Below are 25392 nucleotides of genomic sequence, written 5' to 3' on the forward strand. Positions count from 1 at the left end.
CTCACACCGGTTAAGCAGCCCCCCGCCCGAGGAGTCTGGTGTCCCCCTTCTGTCCGCTCCCAGGGCACCAGCGGCGGGCTGTGAGATTCCGTGATGAAGCGGCCCGCTGTCACTTCCCGCGGCGCCCACCCCGCCGGGGGCGAAGCGTGCCACCAGCGCCACGCACGGAGACTGCAGACGCAAAGTGTAATGTCATAACATTGGCGGTCCAATAACCTTTGCTCGGAGACAGCGGCGGCTGTCAGAGCAGCCTGCGGGGAAATATTTCAGCAGGCGGAGGCCAGTGCGGGGCCCGGGGCGGGGGCAGGAGGGGCGGGGCACCGCCGGGAGCGGGGGCGGCGGCCTCCACCGTTTACAAGAGGCGCCCAGTAAATCCAAGGCAAGTGCGCGGGGAGGCTAAAGCCGGTAAAATACGAGCAGACATAAACTCAGACACCTTTATTGTTCTGAAATGTCTTCCAACAAGTTATGGGACCACAGCTTGACCCCAGCCTATCATGTTGTTATATGGGGGGCACCGCTGGCTCTCGGGATTCGGGCTCATGGGGCTCACTGCCCGGCAAGGGCAGGCCCCGCCCACCTGCGCCCCGCCCCCACCCCCGGGCCTGGGTGCCTGTGCTTGGAGCAGGTGTGACCCTGACTTCCAGCCTGAGGACAAACAGCCCCTGTCTCCTCCCCCACGGTCACCTGTCCCCACGGTCACCTGAGTGGTGGCCTCCCTGGCAGGGCCGTGTCCGTGCACTCACAGACTTACTGAGCACCCAGTACTTGTCTGCGACCGTCCCAGATTCTAGGGACACAAGTATGCGGAGGAGCGCGGGGCGTCTTGGCCTGGGTCTCCCACCCCCCACCCAGCACAGCCGAGGGCGCTAAGGCCCCTCTTGGGTTTCCTCCCATTTCTTCCCATTTCCTCCCATGAAAGATGGGAGCCGGACTCTGTGGGGGTCCTTGCGAGCCTGCAGGCCCAATCCACACAGAGGGTCTCCCCACCACATGACTGTGGCGACCAATGTCTCTGAGCCTCAGTTTGCTCCTCCGTAAGATGGGGCAGCAGCGCATACTAGGCAGGTTTGGGAGGACGCAATGGCTAACACAGGAAGGGGGGCCTTCGGCAGGAAGGGCTCCATGACTGTTGGGATCATTCTTCTTTACGCAGAAGAGGAGACCCGACGGCAGCAGGCTCTTGCCCCCTGTTTTCGAGTCTCCAGAAGGGTCACGGACAGTGCGTGGGGTGCAGGAGGAAAAGGAGACACAGGGCCACCTGAAGGGACTTGGCCCAGCCAGGTGTCACACCAAAGTGCGCAAAGCCCAGGCTGGTCCATGTGGCCCGGCCCCCACGTGCCCTGCGGGGACCCTGGCAGGTCCTGGAGGCTCTGCGCCCGCCCCCCCCCTCCCCGACCCCCAGCACCTGCTGGGAGGCGTCAGCCGAGTCCCCTTTCTCCAGCACCAAGAGCTCCAAGGGTCAGAGAGAACCCCACCCACCGAGCTTTGCTCCGCCTTTGGGACATGATGCTCCTGTGGCCTTGGCCTGGAGGCGGCTCCTCTAACCTGCCTTCCCCCCACCTTGTCATAGCCCAACCGCACTCCGCTGTCCCTCAGCGAGGGTTAGACCCGGGGCAGGGAAAGCAAGACGCCCAGATGTCCTCCGCCTTCCTCTCCCCTTCTCTTCCCTTCTTCCCCATCCGTCCATCCATCCATACATCCAGACGCCCTGCCTGCCTGCCTGCCTCCATATCCCTCCTTCGTCCTCTGTCCACCCATCCACCCTTCCATCCACCCGTGTGTGCAGCCAGTGTTTACTGAGCACCTACTGTGTGCCTACCAGGTACCATCGCATGTGCGGGGGCCACACCAGTGAACAGAGGGACGGGCCAGCTCTCACCACAGCCGTGTTCTCGCCAAGAAGGTGGATTTTTTTTTAAAAAGGATTTTTTCAAAAAAGAGGAAATCGACAAGTGAACTGGGGGTCATTAGCGCCTCGTATGAGAAAGAAAGCAAATCAAGGTGATCAGAGAGGGAGTGAGCCCTGGGGAAGGCAATCCAGAAGGGCCTCACGGAGGAGGTGACATTTGCGCTGAAGCCTGAAGGGCAGAAGGAACCAGTCACGCAAAACTTCCGGGGAAAGGGAATTGCAGGCCTTTTCCGAGTTGAGTGTACAGGCCCCTCGGCAGGAGCAGCAGAGACTGGGCCACAGGAGGTCAGTGGTGAGGAGCCAGATGCTGTGAAGGGGCGACTCCGGGGAGCTGGATGCCGTGGGAATCAGGCAGGGCCTGGAGGCTGAACCCCAGGTGCTGGGGGGAGCTCACGCCCCTCTCAGGCCTGGACCAGGAAGCCGACATGAAGGACCCCAGTTGTCAGACGGTAGGGGGCCATCGCACACGGCTCCCTGTGGTCCTCAGGTGGTCTCAGAGCACCCCCTACTCAGCCTGGTGAGAACCCAGGGGGGCGTGGCCCCTGGAGGGCCCCGGAAGCTTCTGTGCCTCAGTTTCCCCACACAGACGCCCTATCGCTGCAGGCCTACTGACCAGCAGCCCCTCCCTTCTCCCCCTCCAGCGGGGTCCTGGTTCTGAGCTCACCCGGTGCACCCAGCTCTCACCGTCCTGCAGGAGGCCGGGAGCACCCCCTGCCCGCCGCAGGGGTGGGGGGAGGGTTTTTAGGCTCACCCCACCTGGGCTCCTGCAGTGAGGGGGGTGCCCAGCCAGCGGGGCTTGGAACAAAGACAGACGGAGGGCCAATCATTCCAGCCCTTGGGCGCCCGTTTCTGGAAACCCGGCTCGGTAGGGGTGGCCGTGGGGAGGGGGGGCGCCTCCCAAAGCCCACCCAGCCGAGGCGCAGGTTCCAGGAATATCGCTCTGGGCCCCTCTTCTTTCCCAACACACCACTGGGGTGGAGTCTGTTAATGAGAACCCCAGAAGAAGGTTCTGGAAGGAGCACCCCAATGGGGGAGCTAACCCTTCTGGGCATTGAGCTCCGTGAAGTCTCTCTTCCAAGGCTTTTCATGAATCAGCCCATTCAATCCCCTCGTCACCATCTTATAGATGGAGACACTGAGGCCCAGAGGGTAAGAATTTCCGGGAAGATCACACAGCCGGGATCCAAGCCTATGCCTCGAAGCGGTGACACTGCTGCCGCCAACAGCACCAGAGCCCACGTGCAGAGTGCCGGGTGCCCAGTGCCACTGGGAGCACGCCGCACGCCACCTAATTTCATGGCCACAAAACCGGGTTATTGTCCCATTCTGCATACGGGGAAACTGAGGCCACAGAGAATGACGGGACTTGCCATTTGCACCGAAAGTAAGGGTTGGGCAGGAGACTGTCCGGGCGGGAGGAGGCTTCTGTGCCTTTAGGATCTGCTGCCCTTTCTGGTTCTGGGGCAGGGGGAGGGGCCATCCACGCGGGCGGCCTGGGCACCTGCTGCAGTCACAGGGCCACAGTGCTGAGCTCCCGGGGCGAGGTGACATGGAAGGGACTGCAGCTGCCGTCTGCGGTCGCCCGTATTTCAGCCAGGTGGCGGGTGGGGGCGGGCTCTGAGCAGACACCTGTCAACCCTGACCTGATAGAGACCAAAGGGGCAGCTGTCACCCAGACCCTGGGAACCCTAGACAGGCGCCGCCCTGGGCCCAGGAGCCCCCCCCATCAGGAAGACGTAGGCTCCCCTCTGCGGGGCCCCCCTCACGGACGCAAGCCGACCCTGACTGTCGCCCAAGCTGAGGCCCGCACAGGCCCCGTCCGGAGCCAGTGCGTTCTGCCCAGGGGTCACCGGCGGTCATCTGTGATGGCTCAGCTCCCCTGTCCAGCTCCGTCTCCACAAGGGAGTGATCTATGACCCCATTACCGCCGAGGCCTCTGCAGGGCCTCAGGATGGATGGCCGGCTGCCTTGGGAGAGCGGGGAGGTGAAAACACGCACAGGTGAAAAATGAACTTCATCAGACTCCCCGGGTCTCATTACCATCCATCAGCGGGCAGCCCGACCCTGGGCGGCCTGCAGAACCCCCCACCCTCCGCGGGGCGGCCAGACCTCCGCCAGAGCGCCGGGTCTCCACCCTACCGCCTGCCTCGCTCCCCAGGGACCTAAGAAGGAGCCGGCCGCCAGGGGCAGGAAGGCGGGGGTGGGGGGCACATATCTCCCAGGGGGCCCTGATTCCTTGCGGCTGGGAGACACCTGCTCCCGGCCTCCTGCCCGACCCCCCCCCACCCCCAGGGAGCCCCCGCCCCAAACACCCACCGAAGGTGCAGGTCTGGTGGCAGGGAGCCTGGGGGGCCTTCATGAGAGGGAGCGGGTCTAGAAACATCTGGCTGAGCAGAGGCTCGGGGCACAGCCAGGGGCATGGCAGGCCCAATCTGAGGGTGGGTCACCCCCCCCCCGCCACGGTCACCCCACCACTAGCCAGAGAAACCCCGCCCCAGATGCAGGAAAATACAAGTCGGGGGGGCGCCTGGGTGGCTCAGTCGGTTGAGCATCTGACTTCGGCTCAGGTTATGATCTCACGGTTCGTGGGTTCAAGCCCCACGTCAGGCTCTGTGCTGACAGCTCAGAGCCCGGAGCTGCATCAGATTCTGTGTCTCCCTCTCTCTCTGCCCCTCCTCTGCTCACGCTGTCTCTCTCTGTCTCTCAGAAATAAAGAACATAAAAACATTTTTTAAAATAAATTTTAAAAAATTCAACTTGGATGGGCCTTGTCTGTGTCCCTCCTGGCCCCACCCCTGCGGGGCGACTTCAAGCCGCCCGGCCCCTCCGTTGCGCGTCTCCTCAGGAGGCCCTGCCTGGGCTTCATTAGCCAGAGCGCATCAAGTCCCTGAAGGCCAGCATCCAGAACATTCCGCCGGCACGCCCGGCTGTGAGCTCTTGGCCCCCCGTGGGCACAGGTCCCAGCTTGTACGAGAAGTGAGCGGGAGAGTCCCCAGGGACGAGGGACAGGTACCCGGCATCTTTCCTCGTGATCATATTCGAGACCGTGTGTTCAGCGGCTCCTCCGGGCAGACCCGCCACGGACCAGCGCTCACGTGACCTTCCCGGTGAGGCCGCGGACTGGGGCTGGCGCCGGCTCCCCTTCCCAGGCGTGGCAACCAGAGCTCAGAGAGGCCCAGAGAGGCTCTGAGGTCACACGGCAAGTACACAGCAGAGCTGGGAGGGAAGCCAGTGCCCCTGCGTCTCAGCCACATCACCGCGCCGCCGCGCCTGGCCCTGGCCGGATGGAGGCCGCCCGGCCACCACCACGTCCGCACGGGGCCGGGGGCAGGGGACGCAGCCAGCCTGAGGCCTACTCCTCTTCTCTCAGAGGGGGCTCTGGGGTCCGGGTCAGGGGGCCCGGGCGGGGCAGTCCTCACGGGCACATCCCCGCCCCATGAAGGGAAGGCGCAGACGGGGCTCTGGAGGCTGTGAGTTCTGGGGAGGGGGAGGGTGGCCCCGGAAAGCTGCTTGGGAAAAGGAAGGCTCCCGGAGCCAGAGTGGGGGGGGTCGGTGTCCACTGAGGGGAAAAGCAAGACCCGAATCTGAGCCAGAGTTGGGGTGGCTGGCAAGTCCTGCGGGAACGGGCACGGACTGAGGAGACCCGCATCTGGGCCATGGGCACAGTCCTGGGACCTGGAGACCCACTGTTCACTCTGACCCCGGGCTCTACGGGGAAGAGCACACGGGCCTCCCATCCAGCCGGGGTGCCTTTCTGCTCTTGGTGGGAAGGGGGTTCTCTTTAATGGCAGACTTATTTTTGAGAGAGACCGAGCGCGAGCAGGGGAGGGACAGAGAGAGGGAGACAGAATCCTAAGCAGCTCCAGGCTCTGAGCTGTCAGCACAGAGCCCAACGGGGGCTTGAACCCACGAACCGTGAGATCAAGACCTGAGCCCCAACCCCACCAGGGCACCCCAATGGCAGCTGCCTCTCATCCCAGCCCCGCCCTCAATCCCCGCTGCCACACCTCCTGGCTCCCGCTCCCCTCTCTCCCCTCCCCTCCCCCGGAAGACGGACCCCCACAGGCACGAAGAGTCAGCTGTGGGCAGCTTCTGAGGAAACCTGCGGTCACCAGGCTGGCCTGGGAGGGGCGTGTGTCACAGAGACGCCTGGGACAGCGGGTGCGTGGGCGTCCGCGCGAGAGCGAGGACGTGCACCCGGGCGGCGCGCCCTGTGCGCCCCCGCGGGGCCCGCGAGACTGCGGTGGCGGCGGCGAGTGACACCCGCGGGCTGATGGCGGGAAGGGGGCCTTGCCTGGAGGTTTCCGGTCCCCGGAAGCACGCTGACCTGCTCTGCATCTGTGGCTACACCCACGCCACCCCTTGTGCCCTGTGACTGTCCTTCCCGCCCCCCCAGAGCCCAGCAGTCAGGGCCACAGGGGGACGGAGGGGGACAGAGGGGTGCCCGTGTGTCCTCTCAAACACAAGGCTCCCGGGGCCGGCCCCCATCCAGCTCAGGCCAGGGCTCTTGGGTAAAGGAAGGGCCAGGGACGCCAAGATAAGGGCCGACTCTGGGACCCGGGGAGGGAGCAACAGGCCGGCAGACAAGCCCTTGGAGCCGCCTGTGCCCCCGGGTGTGTGGCGGGAGATAACCGCATGCCGAGGGAGGGCGAGGGGCAGTGGCCAGGCCGGCTGCGTGATTGATTGTGCAGTGCTCAATCTGCCCTCCGGCCCCGCCTGCCCAGAGGGGAGGGCGCCCTGGAAAGCAGTGTGGAGCTGGGGAGGGCAGAGCCCACCCTGCTGGCCTCTACTCCGGGGCCTCGGGGGAGGGCTGTGGGGGGGGGGGGCCCAGCCAGCCCTGCACGGGCCGGCCCCCAGGTGGGCGAGGCGCCCCCAGGCCCCGAGAGGGACCCGTCGGCAGCTTACTGTGCATAGGTATTTCTCTTTACAGACAGAGACACTGGCCTCAGGTTTGCCCGACGGCCGCCTGCAGGGCGGTCGCGAGTCCCTGTGGCCCCAGGCCTGTATTCTGGGCCCGGAGACTCTGAGACGCGAGGCACCGTCCGAGCTGCTGGCCTCAGCTCCACATTAGCGACGGCCGCCGTGGTGCGGCCGCCTTGTTCATGTCCTGTCTAACTGCCAGGCCTCAGTGTCCTCATCTGAAAGACGGGGCTCCTCCCATCACCCTCGTAGGGATGTCTGAAGAGTAAATCAGCACCCAGTAAGAGCTCTCTACGAGTTTATTAATTCAAATTAAATTGAAGCCTCGACTAGCGGACCTGACTCCTTGGGGCACAGCCACAGCACTGAAGACGGGTGTCGAAAGTCAAACCTGCATGTGCCTATTCACGGCAGCGGTTTCACAAGCGCCTAAGGTGGAGATGGCCCGCGTGTCCGCTAGCGGCAAAATGAACACAGAACACGTGGTCTATCCGCACACCGGAACATTCCTCAGTCGTGGAAAGGACTGGAGCGCTGATCACGCTACACGGGAAGAACCTGAAACGCGCTTGGAGAAGAGGCCGCTCACGGAAGGTCACAGGTGGGAGACGCTGGTTATACGAAACGTCCAGACAACACGGGGCCCCAGAGGCGGGGAGCGGGGCCGTGCTCGCCGGGGCCGGGGCGGGGGCAGCGGGGGATGCGGCTAAGTGGGGAGCGGGCCTCCTTTCACGGCGGGAAAAGCGGTTCTGAGCTGGATACACGGGTGTTCGCACAACCCCGTGTTTACGAAGCGCCCCTGGACGGCGTCCTGTGACCAGCTGGTTTTGTGTGGGTCCCGTTTCATCTCGATACCAAACGGTTAACTTAATACACGTTGCAAAGACGTTACCAGAAAACCAGACGGTGCCCACACCCGCTCGGAAAGGCACGGGTCCCCCCCAGAAAATGCAAAGAACGGAGCAGGCGTCCTCCCCACCCGGGAACGGCGGAGGCGGCGCAGTGGGCTGGTTTCTGAGCTGGATGATGGATCAGGGGCCGGCGACACAGACCCCCTAGGGAGTATTAATTGTATCTAATTAGATCCGGGGCCACACCGAATGGAGCCAATTTGTTCAGTGCGTTTATGTCAGGATTTCAAATCGCAACCATGTAGCACGGTGCACAGAGCAAATGTCCAGGATCCAGACGGAGGGCCCCGGAGTTGGGGGGTGGGGGTGGTGGCCCCCAGGGGGTGTGGCCAGGAGGCGGGGGCAACTGGGTGGGGAGGGGCATCCCTCACCTCACCTCGCCCCCACCTCTATCTGGCTTGTGACCTTGACCCTCTCCAGGTTTCAGTCTCCTCATCTGCAGAAACTTGTGGTTGATCCTGGTGCAAACGGGGGGTGTCGAAGGGGCGTCCAGCATGTCCACAATTTACATGAGGCCCTGGGGCACCACCCCCTCCCACCCTAGAATTGTCTCTGTCTCCTAGACCTTAACCAGCCTCCTTTGCATCTTGGAATCCTGCAATTCCCAGCTCCATCTCTCTTCCTTCAGGAAGCCCTCCCGGACTGCCTCAGCTGTGTGTCCATACCCACTGCGTGCTGCCAGAATGCAGGAAGGCCGGTGCACCAGCACCCTCTCGACGGCCATGCCCTGGACCCTGCCAAGGTCTTACGTCCAGGGGGCAGGAGCAGAGGATGCCCACAGCGACTTGCTTCCCTCACCTCCTGGGCCGTGGCCTTGGGGCTCCGCTGAGGGAGCACATGCCCAGGGGAGGGGTTCCAGGCTCCCTCCTGCCGGCGTCTGCCAGCCCCCCAGAGAGGGGGCTCCAGGCCTCTCGGGCCGAGCTGGCCGGTGGGAGATGCCTGCCGGACTGGGTACCTGGTTCTGTGCTTGGCAGGGCCCATGAGAACCAGAGGCCCAGGAGACTGGCCAGAGGCTCGCCATGGGGAAGGGGGAGGAAACCGATGCTCGGACACACCTACTATGTGCTGGGAGCACCTAGCAGATCCCTCCAGGAGCGGGGCGGGGGGGGGGGGGCGGCGACAGTCACTAGAGGAAAGGTGTGAGGCTTCTCTAAGTTTTCCTATGCTGCCGATCCACCCCTCCGTTCATTCAGCAAATATTTATTGAGGGCCTACTGTGCGCTGGGCGCTGGGAGCAGGAGCAGACGCCGGCGCCCGCTCTTGGCGCTGTGCTGCCAGGGCAGCTGACCGTGAACCGGAAAATCTGCCAGGCGCACGGTGGGTGGTGGCCTGTGCGCAGGACAGGCCGGTGGCATGGGGAGTGGACGCTTCAGAAGACGTGCATGGGAGGGGCGGCGGGGCAGCTCTGTCGGCTCAGGGCTCGACTTCAGCTCAGGTCTGAGCCTGGAGCCGCTTCGGATTCTGTGTCTCCCTCTCCCTCGGCCCCTGCCCTGCTGGCACTTTCTCTTTCGAAAACAAATACATTTTGAGAAGAAGAGGTGGATGGGAAGCCCACAGAGTGTGATCTCACCTGCAGACCTCAGGGAAGGAAGCGGGGCCCCAGGCTCCCTGCGGGGCAGCCACAGCAGGGGCGAGGTGTGGGGGAGGCAGAGACCAGGGCGTGCAGGGCCCACGGGGCACCGAGATTCGCCCAGGCCTCAGTGTCGTGGTCTCTCAGCTGGACGAAGAGCTGTGCACAGCCCCCAGCATCGGGCGGGGGGGGGGGGGCGGCAGGGCGAGCCCGTGCGAAGCGGGGACCCCAGGGCCCTTCCTGGGCAGTGAACTTCACACACAGAGCTGGCCCCCGGCAGGGGGTCACGGAGGCCAGGCTGCCTTCCCCCCGCTCTGGCTTCCAGCCTCCCACGCCCGCTGCCCCCGGGAGGCCACCCCTGACACGGCCTGAGTGACCCACGGCTGCGCATCGGGTGCTGAGGGCCCGGGCCGGGCAGCATGGGCTCTGAGAAGGGTCTGGAAGCCTGGCCCTCCCTGGGCGGCTCCCACCCCACCACGGAGGAAGGAGCTGTGTCAGGGTCAAGTGGACGCACCCCCCCACAGGCCTCCCTCCCCTCCCGGCCCTGACCGCTGGCACCGGCAGTGGCGGGGGGTGGGGTGCCGTTCCCAGGAAAACGCACTGGACCGCATGTGTCCCCAAGCCCACTGGGGTGCAGACGGGCAGGCTGATAAGCCCCTTCCTGGGGACAGGGCTGTCTGCGGGAGGCCCGAGATAAGACTCAGCAGCCACCACAGAGGCTGTGCTTCCCTGTTCTAGCATATTCTGCACCATGGCGGGGCGGGGACACCTCTCCCCCAGCTCCCGGGGAGCAAGAGGGCGAGGCCTCCCCCTACGACCCACAGGCACCTGTGAACCCAGGCCTTACCCCACGCCAAGCCTGCCGCCAGCCCCCGCCCGCCCGCCTGCCCGGACCTCCAAGCGTCAGGCGAGAACAGGGCTGCAAGGTCCGCCCAGGACACGTGCAGTGAGGCATGATCGGCACTTTCTACCTTCTGTCCCTGCCGCAAGTGCCTCCCGTCGCCCTCTCACCTCCTCTGCCCATGACCCAAGATGTAGTCGATCACCTCCACTCTTCAGAGAAGAAAACTAAAGCATAGAGAGGTTAGGCAGTTTGCTCAAGGTCACACAGCCGGGAGAGGCTGCATCTGGCGTCTCCCTCCCCAGGCCGTGTGGGGCCCACAGGCCATAGGTGGGTCCTCAGTGAAGGCTTCACATCTTGGCAAGGAGGGCATGGGGTGGGGAGCAGGGAGGCACGGCGCCCGCGGAGCCTGACGCACGGAAGCCTGAGGTGGTCACGCCCCGAGCCCTCGCACCGTGTGCAGCCCGCCACACGTGCCCGTCCCCCATGAGCCCTCACACACGCCATCCCTGCCCACATTCCAGGCTTGCAGTCAACGGTGAGGGGATTTTCAGAACCGAAAATCACGACGTGGTCAGTGGAGAAGTCGGGAAGGACGCCCTGGGCCATTGCACACGGCCCCCTGAGATTGCACAGTGCACAACCTGCCCCGTGGGGAAACCGAGCGGGCCCCACGCCCCCGTGATGGTGGTTTCCAGATCCACCCGCAGACCCCTGGACATGCGCTGTTCCCCAGGATGGAGCAGGGCAGCTCTCTCCACCAAAAGACCCCCTCTTTGCTGTCCTGTATGCCCCCTCGCAGAGCTCCCCGCCTGCCCAGCCCCAGCCCTGCCCCAGTGGACTCCCACTCCCACCTCGAGCCAGGGCGGGGGCGGGGGGAGCACCTGCGGCTTGGCAGGGCTGGTGCTGAGGGGTGAAGGCGCCGACACCCTCTGCCCGTCCTCCAGTTCTGGGCTTCCCTCCAGCTCCTGGCTCCTGCGGTGACAGCCCGCCTCCCACAGCTCTGAGAGCCGGGCCAGGCTGTGCTCACGTGTCCCCCGCGGACCACACGGCGGGCGGGCGGGCAGGGAGGGGCGCGGCGGGGGGAGGAAAACTGCCATCCCACACCACTAGGCCACAGACTCTGTCTGTGCCCAAACCTGCCATTAGGGAGCCTCAAGGCGGCCAGCGCAGCCCACCCAGTCACCAAGCTCGTCCCAGGCCGGCCCCTGGGTGGTGGCCGAAGGGCAGGGCCACAGGGCAGCGCTCAAGGTGGCCCAGGGTCACCAGAGCCTACTTGGCAGCAGGCACCGAGCGCCAGGCAGACTTCCCAGCCCCGAGGAAGGAGTGATCCCCGGTTATCCCCGCTTTGTGGATGGGGGACTGAGGCTGGCACATGTCTGCCCACGTGGTCTGGTTCCCGAGGCCGTGCGGGGGCAGGGGGCGCGGAGAGAAGCTGCAGGGGGTTTGGGGCTCTGGCATCGGGGAGGGGTCAGAGCAGCACTGGGTTCCCCCAGGGTGTAGAGGGCAGGTGCACATCTCCTGGTGGAAATTTCTGCTTCAGACTTGCTGGGCTGGTCCTGGGCCCTGCATCCGCCCAAGGCCACCCTCCCAGATCAGTGAGACTATTTCCTGATCTACAAACAGGGCTAATGGCTTGGAAGCTGGCACACGTTGGTGCTTAATAGGTGCTCCTTTCCCATGCAGCTGGTGCTTAATAAACGCTCCTTCCCTTCCTGTACCCCATTGGGTGAGGGGGAGAGAGGGGCAGAGGCCAGGAGCTGCCCCCAGGATGTTTTCCAGCCGTTTCTGAGCACCTACTCTGTTCCAGATAAGGGAGCTGTGTCCCACCTTGCAGCCTGTCCCCACCCCAGGCCCTGGGCAGGGTATTGAGTTTCCTGCGTTTCTCCCCACCTGGAGGAGGGGGCTGTGGGTGGCACAGGAGGTCACATGACTCAAATGCTTCTAGACAATGGCAAAGACGGGGGACAGTGACAATCAGGGAGCTGACCGTTCGCACGGTCAGGCTGGGCTGTCCTGAGGGCCTCATGCCCTGGCCCCTCCCCCTGCACAGCCCCCACCGGTGGGGTTCACGCCAGGAAGTGGCCCAGAGGGCAGGTGGCTCGAAGTGCCAGGGCCGGGATTCGAGCCTGGGCTAGCCAGGGCCAGAGGTCCACTGGTCAGACCAGGTGTAGGGAGGGGGGCGTGCCCGAGGTCCCTCCGCCCCAAACCAGCAGGTCAGACGGTGTCACATCCCGGGCCTCACACCCTCCAGGGACCGCCGGCCGGTCTGCTGCTCCTTCCCTCGGCCCGAGGCCACGGGGCCCCCTTGCCTGCGGGGAGCGCGCATGCACACACACACACACACACACACACGCGTGTGCACTCCGAATCACACATGCACACAGACGCACACACGGCCGGATGACAAGGCAGTGAGCCGCCGGCCTGGAGCCCACTGACCGATGGAGCCTGGAGGCTGGGCGGGAGGCCCGGGCCTGCGGCTCCTGGTGGAGGCACAGAAGAGCCTGGCCCCGCCCTGGCGGTGGGGTGCCCAAAGGCACGGTCACACCGCCCCAGGCTTCCTGGGAGGAGAGACCGTCCGTTCTTCATCAGTCAAGCGTCCCCAACCTGCCCATCCTCTACTACCCACCCGTCCATCCTAGAAAGGTTTGCTGAGCACCTCCTGTTTGCAGAGCCTCTTCTAGGCGGCAGCAGAAAGCCCACAAGAGACACCCCCCCCCGCCCCCGGCACCAGGCCGGAGCTGGAGGGACGCAGGTGGAGACAGGACACGCCCCAGAGACAATGACACTATTACCGACCGTGTGCTAGGAGCTCAGCCCCCTCACTCCTCCCGCAACCCTCTCCGCAGAAAAGGAAACTGAGACTCCTTTAGACCGTAGCCGACCCGAGAGCCTGTGCCTTTCGGTCGTTCCTTTCCCTCCTCCCCCTTCCCATTTTCGTCTCTTCTGTCTGAAAATACACGTCCTGGTTTGCCCAGGTCACAGCCCTGTCCTCCCCTACCACCCACGTAATAAATAATATCGCCTCCTCGGCTTTCAAACGTGCCCTGGTTTAGGCCTAGCTGAAGCCAAGTAAGTTCCTTCCCACCCTGGAGCTGAGGGAATATGACGGAGGAAAAGGGAGGGTCCGAGCAGGGAGCAATCCCGGAAGGCTTCCTGGAAGAAGTGGGTCTGAGCTGCGCAGGGAGGAAGGGAGACACCGCCTGCCCCATCCAGGACCCAGGCTAGTGTTTAGCTCTGTGGCTCTGATGCCCCGCGGCCCGGGGGTGGACACGGTGCCCCACTGCCCAGCCCATTCCCACAGCCCCTTCTGGCCCCTGCCTGCCCCGTGGGACTAGGGCTGTGCTCAGCCCAACAGAAGACCTGGTGTCCAGAAAGCCACGCCCACTGCCCACCCAGGAAAGCCACTCCCACTGTCCGCCCAGCCAAGGCCCTGAATCGATTCTGGAGAACCTTCTGGACTCCTCCAAATTTAGGGGCCAATCTCCCAGCGGAGGGTGGACTGCCTGTAATCGAGGAGACAGCCTGTCCTGCACGGTGGCTCAGGACGCAAGCTCAGCGCCACACGCCTCAGCAGACAGGCCACGGCCGTGGCCAACGGATCCTCTGACCTCCCCCCCCCCCCCCGTCTTAGTCTTGTCATCTGGAAGGGGGGGCGGTGTGAAGAACAGCGCCGCCTCACAGCACGGGGTGAGGATTCTGTCAACTGACACCTGCCACATGCGGTAGGCCGCCTTGGTATACAGTAGGTGCTCTCTACATGCCGGCTGCTATGGTCCCTCCTGCCGCACAGACGAGGTGCACAGAGAAGGGACCTGGAACCTGAGACACAGAAGGAAGAGCGTCCCGTCTGATCTCTGTCCTTCCTCAAGTCTCCAACCCGTTTGGGGGACTTACTGCTTCGTCCTGGAGGCAGAGAAGACCCCGGATCCCACAGGGGGTCACACTGCCCACCGAGGTCGCCCAGGCTCATGCACACCATCACTCAGCATCGATTCTGAGCACCTACTACGCGCCAGGTCCCCGCGGGGTGCGGCACGAGCTGCCTTTCGTGTGGTTGCATCCCGGGTCAGGAAGCCAAGGGCAGGCGTCCAGGAGACTGGGGCCACGGACCGCACGGCCCAGGCCGAAGGAAAGGGTGCGGGCCTGGTGCCCTAGACTGGGGACATGAGGCCTTGGCAGGGCCCCGCGGAGGGTTGTGACGGGGAAGGGGACATGGGGACAGTGCTGCAGCCACGGAGGGTCCCGCCCTGGCGGGGAGGAAGGCTGTGGAGAAGCAGAGGCAGGGGTCCCTGGGGAGGGGGACTCTGAGGAGAGTCCCAGGGCGGCCGGGGGGGGGGGCAGGGCAGGAAGTCACCTGCCGCAGGGCGTTGTCTCTGCGCCCAGGGCAGACGGCCCCTGGGAGACAGGGGAGTCTCATAAGTGGAAGGAAGGAAGTAGCAGGGCTGGTGTCCCTGGAGTCTCAGCTCTGGGGGTGTCCTCCTCTCCGCTCTGCCAAGGTTCACTTTCTCTGCCATCCTGCCCCTTGGCAGAGCCCGTCTTGGCGCCTGTGGGTACAGAAGAGCCGGGCGCCTGCTGGGGTGGAGACCACGGCTCAGTCACCTGCTGGTGCAGGCGGGGCCCAGGGGGACACCCAGGGCACCTGAAGGTGGGCCTGGCGGCTGCTTCCAGGGCGTGGCAGCAGGAGGCGACCGAGAGGCAGAGCCTTGCCTGGGTCTCTGGGGCCAATCCCCTGCCCCACACCTGGGGTGGGCAGCAGGGCAGGGGCGAGGGGGCTGCGCAGGGCTGTGCCTTCAGCCCCATCTCTAGGGCTTCGCTGTGCCACGTCCTGGGAAAACCCCACACTGGACTGAGGCCACGCTGGAATGGGTGAGAATCCAGGCCCCTGCAGGCAGCCAGGGCGGTGTGAGGACCCCCCGCGGGTCCCCAGTCCCCATTCTAACGGCGGAGGTTAGGAACTCAGGTCACCTTCTTGGCAACAGCCCCGAGAGAAAGGTCGTGTCCCCACCCTCGTGTTCCAGAGGAGGAAACTGGCCCAGGGAGACCCCCAGCGCACCTGCTGGGGTTGACCCAGGCCCTTTCAGGTCCCCCTGGGGCGTGGCCACGAAGCCCGAGGGGCCGTCCCGGCTAAGCGCCCACGGGGGTGCCTGGTGGAGAGTCAGCGCCGCCCCGCCAGCCGCCGAGGTCCCCGCCAGCCTGCCACGTTCTCCAGCCGAGAGCTCACGCCCTGCACCCCATGGGCTGCTCGTGGCCAGCTCAGTGCGGCCACAGGGCCTGCCGTGGGGGTCAAAGAATGGCCCCCCAAAGACGGGCGCATTCTAATCCCTGGAACCTGTCAACGTGTCACGTCACTTGGCAAAAGGTTAATGAAGTGCTTTGAAATAGACAGAGGGCGCTGGATGACCGAGGGGCCCACGCGGACACGAGTGTCTTCGTAGAGGGAAGCACAGGTGTGTCGGGCCGCCGGCAGGACGGATGAGGGAGCCACGGGCCCCTGGAGCTTCCAGAAGGAAGCAGCCTGCCCATACCTCCGACCTCCCTGCTGCAAGGTGACAAAACAGAGCCCGACGCAGGGCTCAAACTCATGAACCATGAGATCATGATCTGAGCCGACGCCTAACCTACTGACCCCCTGCCCAGGCGCCCCATAGAATTTTACGGCTGACAGCAGGACCCTGAGAGGGAAGAACGGTTCTGGAATGGAGTGAGACCCTGCTTGGAACATCAGCCCCCCATCCAGGAAGACTGAGGAGACGTATGGCCCTGTGTGTCCACGAGTCACATTTTCTCTCTACCTCCCCCTGTCTGCTTCCCCAGCACCAGCTGACTTAAAAACTTGTATTTGCTCCCCAAACGTCGAAGTTTCAGGAGAGCAAAAGACAGTAAGATGTGGCCCCTGCCCCAGGACCTTTGCACGTGCTCTTCCTGTGGCCTGGAGCTCTCTGCCCAACAAGCCCTTCTGTCTGCCCGGCCTCACGTCGCAGCTCTCAGCTCCCCGGGTCCCCTGCCCTACTCTTCCTCACGGCACCTAACGCCCCCTGGCATCACACGTTTTGCCTAACATGGTCTCTGGCACATTGTGGGCCCTCAACAAATATCTGGGAACAAATGCACACACGTAAATGACAGCGTAGACCTGCCATTGTGCTGAAGACACAAGCACAGGTCTGCTGGGACAGATGCCCCATTTTCAGATGGTTTCTGGTCTAAATCAGGTCACGGGTGCGAGTTGGTGTAGGCACGGCAAGGCTTGGACTTGGCGCTCTTGGAGCCAAGTTAGCCTACGTGGTGGCGGGGCACCCACTTCTGAGCTTGCACCCGGTCGGCGGGGAGGCGGGGAGGAGGCCACGGCAGGGGGGGCCACGGGGGCCGTGGGTGCAGGAAGGCTGGAGGGGCGGCCGTGCCCACCGGAGCCCCCGGAGCAGCGAGTTCGGCCACTCAGCTCGCCTCTTCCCCTCCGTCTGGGAGCCTCTGACAAACTCACTTGGAAAGAAACCGGGGCTCAGGGACACAGGCCCTCACGGCGGCGGCGGCCCGGCGGGGGCCAGAGAGGTGTCCCGTCTCCGTGCCGTTACGAATCGGCTTTCAGACAACGCGGTGCCTCGGTGTATTAACCCGCGCAAGTGAAACTCTCTTTCTTATTTCGGGAAGACGGAAGTCTGCCAGACGGACCCCGGAGACGGCCCAGGGACTGGCTGAGGGCCGCAGGGTAACGGGGACAAGGGCCTGCAGGCCCGCGGGGTGATCCCTGCGATGGTTCAGGGATGCCCCTTGGGAGACATGGACCCCCGTCAAGGGCCGCTCAAGGCCGCCGGCTTTCTCGCCCTCCTGCCCCGACTTGCAGGCTTGAACTCCCGAGAAAATAAACACGCGCCTTGTCGTGGAGAAAGCAGACTTTGGATCCCAGCTTGGCTGGAGCCACGTGAGGGGAGGGACAGAGGCGGGAGCCCACGGGCGGACAGACAGAGCTGGCAGGAGTGGCGGCCGCGCCGGCCCCTGGGCCCCCTCACCCGCTCCTGCCGAGCACTTCTCGCTGGAGCCAAGTACCCAAGCCGAGGCCCTCCCCTTCTGGCCCTGGAGGCCCCAGGCCGGGAGCCCCATTTGCCCAACAAAGAGACAAAAGCCTTAGTGGGGCCAGGACTTCAGGTGGCCAGCAGGGCCCTGCAGGGACTGTGTGAGCCAGGAGCGAGCACGCACAGGGGTGGGGGGGGCCGGGGGACAGGGAGCCCGTCTGCGGTACCACAGGCTGGGAGGGGCTTGGGCAGGATTTGTGCTTGGAGACCAGGAGCCTGGGGGGGAGGGGACGGAACGCTGCTATATTCCCCTCGGCTCCCGACTGCAGGAACTCGGCGCGGGGCCCAAGGAGCACAGCTCCTGGGAGCATCCTTCCCGGGAGAGCTGGGTGAGCCCCAGCAGAGTCCCTGGGGCGAGGGGACGGGGTGGTGGGGGGAGCGGAGAGACAGGGGCGCAGAGGTGTGCGTGCATTTTCCTGCTGTTTGCAAGGCTGAGCAGGACGGTCCCAGGACACATGCTGTCTTAGGTGGCTTCTTGGGAGCAGAAAAGGCGCTAAGGATATGTGTGCAAGAGCTTTCTAGCACAGAGTCCCCAACGACGAGGGAGAGGATGAGAAGACTGGGGTGCAGGGAGTGGAGGAGGCGGCCAGAGGAACTCCAGGTGAAGCCGCAGCCCCCCAGGAGCCCCGGAGGGTCAGACGCACCTCCGGCTGGCTGCCGAGGGGCCGGGCTCCCCATCCCTGCACCTGCAAGGGCCTGAGGACTCCCAGCCCTGCCCCCATGTGCACAGGGACCAGGGGAGGGTGTCCGGCTGGAACACCAAGGCCAGAGCCCAGCATCGCCCCCCCCCCGCCCCCACAGGGGACTGTTGTTACCGCCCCCTTTCCACCTGGGTGTGGAGGGAACTGGTTCCGGCCGACAGAAATGACGGGGTCACCTCAAGGCCAAGGTGGGGGAGTCCTATGCGTTCTCTTCCTCGTGCCTGCCAGTGATGGAGTCAGGGCACGCCAGGAGCCAAGAGATCGCAGAGCCACAGGCGAGAGGGAACCCGGGACCCGGGGCCCCCCAGCCAGGAACCACAATGGGCTCAGAGTTATCTGGAGTAGCACCTGGAGTCAGGCTTGTCCTGACAGTTGTACAAGTGACTTTGCGATCGGCGGAACAATGGCCCTGAAGGCCGTCCATGTCCTCGTTCCTGGAGCCTGTGAACCCGCCCCCGCCGTCCCTCACACGGCAAAGGGGAAGGAGCCGGAGAGCACCCCGGGGTGCCCAGGCGGGGCCTCACGGAGCCACAAGGTCCTCACAGGGGAAGGAGGCGGCAGAGCTGTGCCGGGAGAAGCAGGACAGGGCCGGCTCTGGCTGCGCAGACAGAGGAGGGGCCGCGGAATACGCACCAGCTTCCGGAAGCTGGAAAGGGCAGGAGAAGGATTCTCCCCTGGAGCCTCCTGGGGGCGCAGCCCTGCCCGCACCTTGCATCTGGACCAGGGAGACCCACGCTGGCCCCCTGGCCTCCCGAACTGTGAGACTAAACACATGTTGCCCGAAGTCCCCAAGTCGGTGTCGTCTGTTAACAGTGGCGGCAGGAACTAAGCAGGACAGACCTCTTCTAAGATACACCGCCGCCCTGGTGGTTGATGAGAGCAGGTGAAGGGAGGCCAGCGGGGCGGCTCGCTGTCTCCTCCCCCTGCAGCCTTGGGCCGCCTGCCACGGCCCCACGAACTGGGGTCCCCCAGAGTGCAGAGTAGTGAGAGTAGAGGCTCTCTGGATCAGAGAACAGTAGCTCTGGGGGCAGAAGGAACCCGGAGACCCCCCTCCAACAGGGCCCAGCCCCCCAACATGGCAAGTGAGAAAGAGAAGAGCCCCGGGAACATGGCTGTCACTGGAGAGTTGATCGTCTCCTGCGACCCCACTGCAGCCCCATTAGAGGGGTCTGCGACTGCCTCTATCCCCATTAATAAAGATACTGTTAGCTACTTTAGAAGCCGTTCCACAGCTCAGAAAGGACACCCAGGGCCCGTGCGGCACAAGTAAGGGCCACTGCTTAGCTGTACGACGGGGCTGCATGTGATGCCCACACAGGGAGCACATTCACAGAGACACACCCTGGAGTTGTGCAGTGCACAACCTGCGCAGCCTTGCATGGCAAACCCTGGCTCTCCTCACGACTCATCCCACCACCATCATGCTACGGGAAGATTGCACTGTCACCACACTGCCTCCCAGTGCGGGCAGCTAAGCTTTGGGAAGATTCTGAACCTTGCCAGGCCTCCAAGGCTGGGACCCGCAGCACTGACGTGGAAACCTGGACCTGAGTCCTGGACGCCGAGCCACACCCTCGCTTATTAGCAGATGGTGCTGCTTCTCTCCCAAGGAGGCCACTGCTGCACAAAGATAATTGTTGCAGAATGCCTGTTCCCAGCTGAACCATGAGTGGCCTCTCACTGGAGTTTATGCCACACGCGGACAGCACAGCCTGGCCCTACGGGCTCAGGAAAGTCGGCCAGAGCTCAGCCTGGGGGCTTGTCACCCTACGAGGGAGGCTGCCTCGTGGCCGGGTTTCGGTCGTGCCCTTCCCCCACCCGCTGGCGACCTCTGGTCGGTCCAGGTGGGGGCCTGCCTGCCGGGGCATCTTGGCCTGAGGTCCCCATGTGCCCTGCCACCTCAGAGCTAGACTCCCACAGTCAGCAGAGGCCACATCCTGGGTGGGTGCCCGGAAGCATGCGCGCCCGCCTCTTGGAGAGGACAGAGCGGGATGGCCACCGTGTCCCTGGGGGCACTCAGCCCAGCCACCTGGCCCCAGGGCTGCTGCCAGGGCTTCAGAGCTCTGGAGAGAGGACGCCGCAGGAAAGGGTGTGTGTGTGTGTGTGTGTGTGTGTGTGTGTGTGTGTGTGTGTGTGTGTGTGTGTGTGTGTGTGTGTGTGTCTGTGATGTGTAAGAGTAAGAGAAGCCCAGGGCCTTGTGCGCGCCTGGATCTGTATGGACGTGCCCGTGTGCGCTGCATCTGCGGGGCTGGGTCTGTGCCTGCACGCCCCTGCCCCCGGATCCGTGTGCCTGCCGCCATCCAGCTGGCAGCGCACAGCTGGCCCCGGGGGCTGTGCCTGCGCGCCCAATGAGAGGTGGCAGGTGTGTAATAAACCATTAGTCACCGTCACGTTTCTGAGCAGCCTCAGTGGCCTCCCGGGGAGGAGACGGCTCAGGGATGGCACTCCTGGCAGGTCTCCGGCTGTGAAGCTGCCCACCCCCCCTCCGGGCAGGGCTGCAGCCTGACGGGAGCAGCTGGCAGACGAGGGCCTTGGGCCCCTGCCCTGCCCCAGGCAGCCCCGGGGCCATGGCCTGGGCCTTGTGTGTGCCGTGGGGGGCGGGGCGGGGCAGGTCCCCAAGGGTCAAGTTTTGCGTATGTCACCCAGAGCTGAGACGGGGTTGGGATGGAGGGGGCGGGGCAGGAGAGCAGCCCCGAGGATGCTCCGCACTTCCTGGAAGAGGCGCGGCCAGGTGACTGGGAATCCCAAATCACAACGGCGGCGGCGGCGTCACCAGCCAGCACGCGCTGGCACTCGGGGCCGGACCTGCACTGAACGCGCCTCCGTCACAGTTGATACCCACGCCTGCCCTGTAAGCCAGGCCCCCCCCCCCATTAGCCTTCGTTCCCATTTCTCAGAGCAGGAGGAGGAGGCACAGAGCAGGAGAAGACACCTGTCCAGGGCTCTGAGTGCCCCGGGGGCCAGGGGGCGTGGCTCCCCAAATAGCATCCCGCCCACCACCTGCATGGCCACGCCCACCGCCCTCCTGCCCATCCGCCAGGGGCTGGGAGTCCCTCAGAGGGCTGCGTGGCCTCTGAGCCCCCGGCCATCTGGAGGTGTCCCTGGCCAGGAGCACCTCACAGAGAGAGAGGGGTGGGCACCGGAGCTGTCTTGGAGGCGATGCCCCCGCCACCCACGTCCGCCACCCCAGCTCCTCGCAGGGCTGGCCCCTAACGGGCGCTTTCCGCTGGGTCTCACACTGGGCGCTGCCACGGGGTCTCAGGATTCAGTCCTGTCTGGGCAGTGCTGGCAGGACACGGGCAGGGGCCCCTCTGAGGGGTCCTGTGCACAGAAACGCGGCCCAAGGGGCTCCTCCAGGACCCTCCCCAGAGAAGAACGCAGGCGCCCCCACACCCACATCCACGAAGACGGCCCACCTCCGATCTGCTGGCCGCCCCGCGGGGAAGGCCTCTGGACTCGGCACTCACAGGCCCGGCACCCAGGGAGGGACAGTCCTCTGGGAAAGTGCCGCGATGGGCGGGCCACGGGTTCTCGGAGGCGGGCGCGGTGGGAGCGATGGGCACCACGGCCTCAGCGCGCGTCCTGTGCCCCCACCACGTGCCCCGGCCCCTCTGCCCAGCGGGTGTGTGCCAGGCCCCGGCGCATCCACGCCGGACAAGCCCAGAAACCAGCCCGCGTCACTGGCGGAGAGCGTGCGCGCACGGGGTCGCACGGGGGACGTCGGAGCAACCCTGGGCCACCACCACACAGATAGACCCGAGGTGCCTGGGGAGGGGACCCAGCCGACGCGCGGCCGGAACCGCCAGGAAAGGTAGGTAATCTCCGTTTGGACAAACACAGGTGTGCCGGAAAGAGACGGGAGCGGGTGGTTGGGGGGAGGGGGCGCGGGAGCCTCCAGGTGGAGGGCGAGCCTTGGCACAGGTGGGCAGGGCTTCCGGCGACCCACTGCGTTGGTATAAACATGTCCGGTGAATACAGGGGAATTACAGACAATAAATACAGCGAGCAGAGCCCGTCTGTGAATATCCCGGACCAGGGTGTCCGGAGGCAGGCATTCTGATTAAACCACAATTTGATTCAATCCCTGGCGCGTGTGCAGGAGAAACTCCAAGCTCAAGTAAGGGAGACTCCGACTCGGGCTCTCCCAGAGAACGCGGGGACCGCGGCGCCGAGGTCCGTGCTCCGTCTCAGGGCTGGGGGCCGCCCTCCCTGCCGAGGGTGGCACGGGCCACACCAGCACCAGCGACGGGGGAAGCTGGGGCCTACCTGTGCCTGCGAGGTCCGCTCCGGCCCCGTCCAGGCCGCTCGGCTGACAGCGGCTGGGCCCCGGCTCCTGGGCTGTCCTGGGGCCTCTGGGCGTGCTCTCCGCGGGGGCGCCTGGCCGGGGCCCAGGCTCCCTGGCTGGGGGGTGGATGGCTGTCGATGTGTCCAGAGATGCAGAGGGGACCTGGAAGGACAGGAGGGGACATGGTGAGTCCTGGCCACACTTGCCCAGAGATGCCCAGTGGGTGGGCCCCCCAGCTGCTAGACCCCACACCTCCCTCCACGACGGCCTGGCTTTGCCATCAAGGACTCAGCCGGGCTGGCTCAGAGCAGCACAGGGCTGGTCCCCAGCAAAACCAGTGTGAAGGTCTTCCCTTGCCCAGTGAACCCTGCCCGAGGCCACCAGGCGGGGCACCGGGGTGCCACCTGCTAGCCCCATCGCTCCCCAAGGCCCCCCAGCTCCCCCACAGAAGTTGGCAATAATTACCTGCAGCTAATTATAACCGTAAGGATTAACTCCGCTAATCTTCAGTTCACTGCAGGGTGTCACCCCATCCCCCACCCTGTGTTTTCTGTTTTTAAATTGTTTGACGTTCTTTTAATTTTTGAGGTACAGAGAGTGAGCAGGGGAGGGGCAGAGAGAGAGGGAGACACAGAATCTGAAGCAGCTCCAGGCTCCGAGCTGTCAGCACAGAGCCCGACGCGGGACTCAACCCCACGACCATGAGATCAAGACCTGAGCTGAAGTCAGACACCCAACTGACTGAACCACCCAGGCACCCCTTGTTTTCTTTTTTTAAGTTTATTTATTTATTTTGAGAGAGAGAAAGCGTGAGTGGGGGAGGGGCAAAGATAAAAAAAGAATCCCAAGCAGGTTCCCAGCGATCAGCACAGACCCTGACGGGGGACTCGAACTTGCGAACGGTGAGATCATGACCTGAGCCTAAATCAAGATTTGGACACTTAACCACGGAGCCGCCCAGGTACCCTGTATTTTTTTTTTTATTGTGGTAAAATATACATAACATAAAATTTACCATCTTGACCATTTTTAAGTGTACTACTTGGTGGCATTAAGTGCATTCCTCACATAGAACTGTCACCTCAACCCATTTCCAGAACTTTCTCACCCAACTAGAAACCTCATACCCGGCGTGCTCCGTCTCCAGACCCTCTGACACCCACCATTCTACTCTCTGTCTCTAGGACTCGGAGATCCAGGTTACCTCATCCTCTTCCCACATCTGGGGAAACTGAGGCTCAGAGAGGGGCGGAAGGAGCCTGAGGTCACAGAGCCGCTAGATTCTGAGGCGGGGTCAGCCCAATCGATAGGGCTTCACACCTCTAACCGCGATGAGCCAGGCCCTGCCCCGATCGCTGGCAGCTACCTGGGGGCCGGGCCCTGCCACGGGCGACCCCCCACTCCCCGACTATGAGCTCCGGGGCCGCACGGCTGTCACAGAGCAGCTCCGTGTTGGCCCAGTTGTTGTGGGGATTAGAGCCATAAAACCAAAGTGCCCTAAGAGAGATGGATGGCCCAGAATTCCCGGGTGAGCCGGGGCCCCGCCAGCCCTCCCTGCGAGGGCGGATTCGTTTACCGTGTGTTTCCGGGCACGCTTTAATTTATGGCGTCCATATGGTGACACGGCCCCGACCACAGCCCCCGCAAGTCCCACGGGCGTGCTGGCGGCCTCGGCTGGAGCCAGGGGGAGGCGGCACCCCGGTCCAGCAGGCTTCTTTCGCTCGCTTGCTCAGGGGCCGGGGACCCATCAGCTCGGCAGGGACCCCACAGCCGCCCACACACCCCCGTTTGTCTGGTTTTAGCTGCTCTTGCAATCCTGGCCTCGTCCTCTTGGGAAACTGTGCGGCGTCAGCTGCTGCAGCCGCCATGAGTCACCCGACGGCTTATCCGGCCACCTGGGGACGCTCTGTGTGGTGCTCAAAATAGGCAGCGTTCGTGAAAGCCCCTGGGGTGGGCTGGAGGGGGGCCGAGGGGGTCCTGGCTCTGGCCCCTGGAAGGGAGAGAGGAGAGAGCCCATCTCCTGCTTCTCCTCCAGGAGCCTGGGGACCAGGGTCCTGCCGGGGGAAGGCAGCCCGGGGCCACCCTTGGAGGGCGTACATGTAGGGTACGGGGTGGGGTAGGGGTCAGGGTGGCTCAGGGCGATACTGAGCCCCTATGTGTCACACTTAATCCTCCCAACAGCTCTGTCACAAACCAGAACACAGAGGCATGAAGAATGACCCGGGCTCCTACCCATAATTGGAGGCATCGGGATTTGAACCCAGGCAGTTGGGAGAAGACTCAGCTGTTAACACAGCAACTGGGGTACATGGCTTTTAAGTAAAGAAGAACAGATGGCAAAAATAGATTTGACTGGGCAAGAGGGTGCAGGTGACAAGCACTGCAGGGCCTAGAAACCCTCCCAGGGGCTGGGGAAATCCAGGCAGGCTGCCTGGAGCAGGCAGAATTTGAACTAAGCCTTAAAAGCGAGCAGGCTTTGAAAGGGAGGAGTGGATGGGAGGGAGGAGAGATTCGAACACTCATCCCTGAGGGGCCAGGAGACTGAAGAGGGGACAAGGTACTGAGTAGGTGAGAATGTGGGGGACGGCCATGACCTCCGTGCCACTCGCGTCACAGGGAGGGAACGGGGCTCCGTCTTGCCAGGTCTGATTGTTCAAGAGGAGGCTGCGAACCCACTTTTAAGAGCCGCACACTCGTGATGACTAAGCGTTGGCAACTAGTCCAAAACGCTAAGACCCCGTGTGAGTGCTCGTGCTCTGCTGGCAGGATGGTAAGAGGGCCTTGGAGAACGGGCTGGCAGGCCCCCGAAGGCCCGGCGTGGCGTTAGGATGTGACCAGCAATTCCTCTCCGGGGTAGACACCCAGGAAAATCGAAAATCCACGTCCGCGCAAACGTTTGTATGCGAGAGTTTGCAGCAGCCCCGCTGGCCCCCGGGGAAGACGAATTCTGCCAGCAGCCTGCGTGAGCCTGGAGGTGGCCCTTCCCCAGCTGAGCCTCCGGATGAACACGCGGCCGGCCGACGCCTCGAATGGCAGGCCCCGAGCGCAGGCGCCGGCCGAGTCGTGTTCCGGTAAATGTGTTGCTGAAAGCGGTTTGTTACGCAGCAGCGGGTAGCTAACTGATACAACACGTAAAGTTCTAGAACAGCGCCCCGCCCAGATGGAAGTGTTCCTTG

The 25392-nt window shown here is 64.1% G+C and overlaps 1 protein-coding gene across 1 annotated transcript in view; it reads right to left on the bottom strand.

The window, feature by feature from the left end:
* The window catches only part of GSE1 (Gse1 coiled-coil protein), a 355030-nt gene that overhangs the window by 203948 nt on the left and 125690 nt on the right, over window positions 1-25392 (bottom strand). The window contains exon 2 of the mRNA XM_029926338.1: window positions 22198-22378. The gene's annotated coding sequence lies outside the window, so the exon portion shown is untranslated. The remainder of the gene's footprint in view (window positions 1-22197; window positions 22379-25392) is intronic.

The sequence above is a fragment of the Suricata suricatta genome, chromosome 16, assembly GCF_006229205.1.
Source record: "Suricata suricatta isolate VVHF042 chromosome 16, meerkat_22Aug2017_6uvM2_HiC, whole genome shotgun sequence".
Classification (NCBI taxonomy): domain Eukaryota; kingdom Metazoa; phylum Chordata; class Mammalia; order Carnivora; family Herpestidae; genus Suricata; species Suricata suricatta.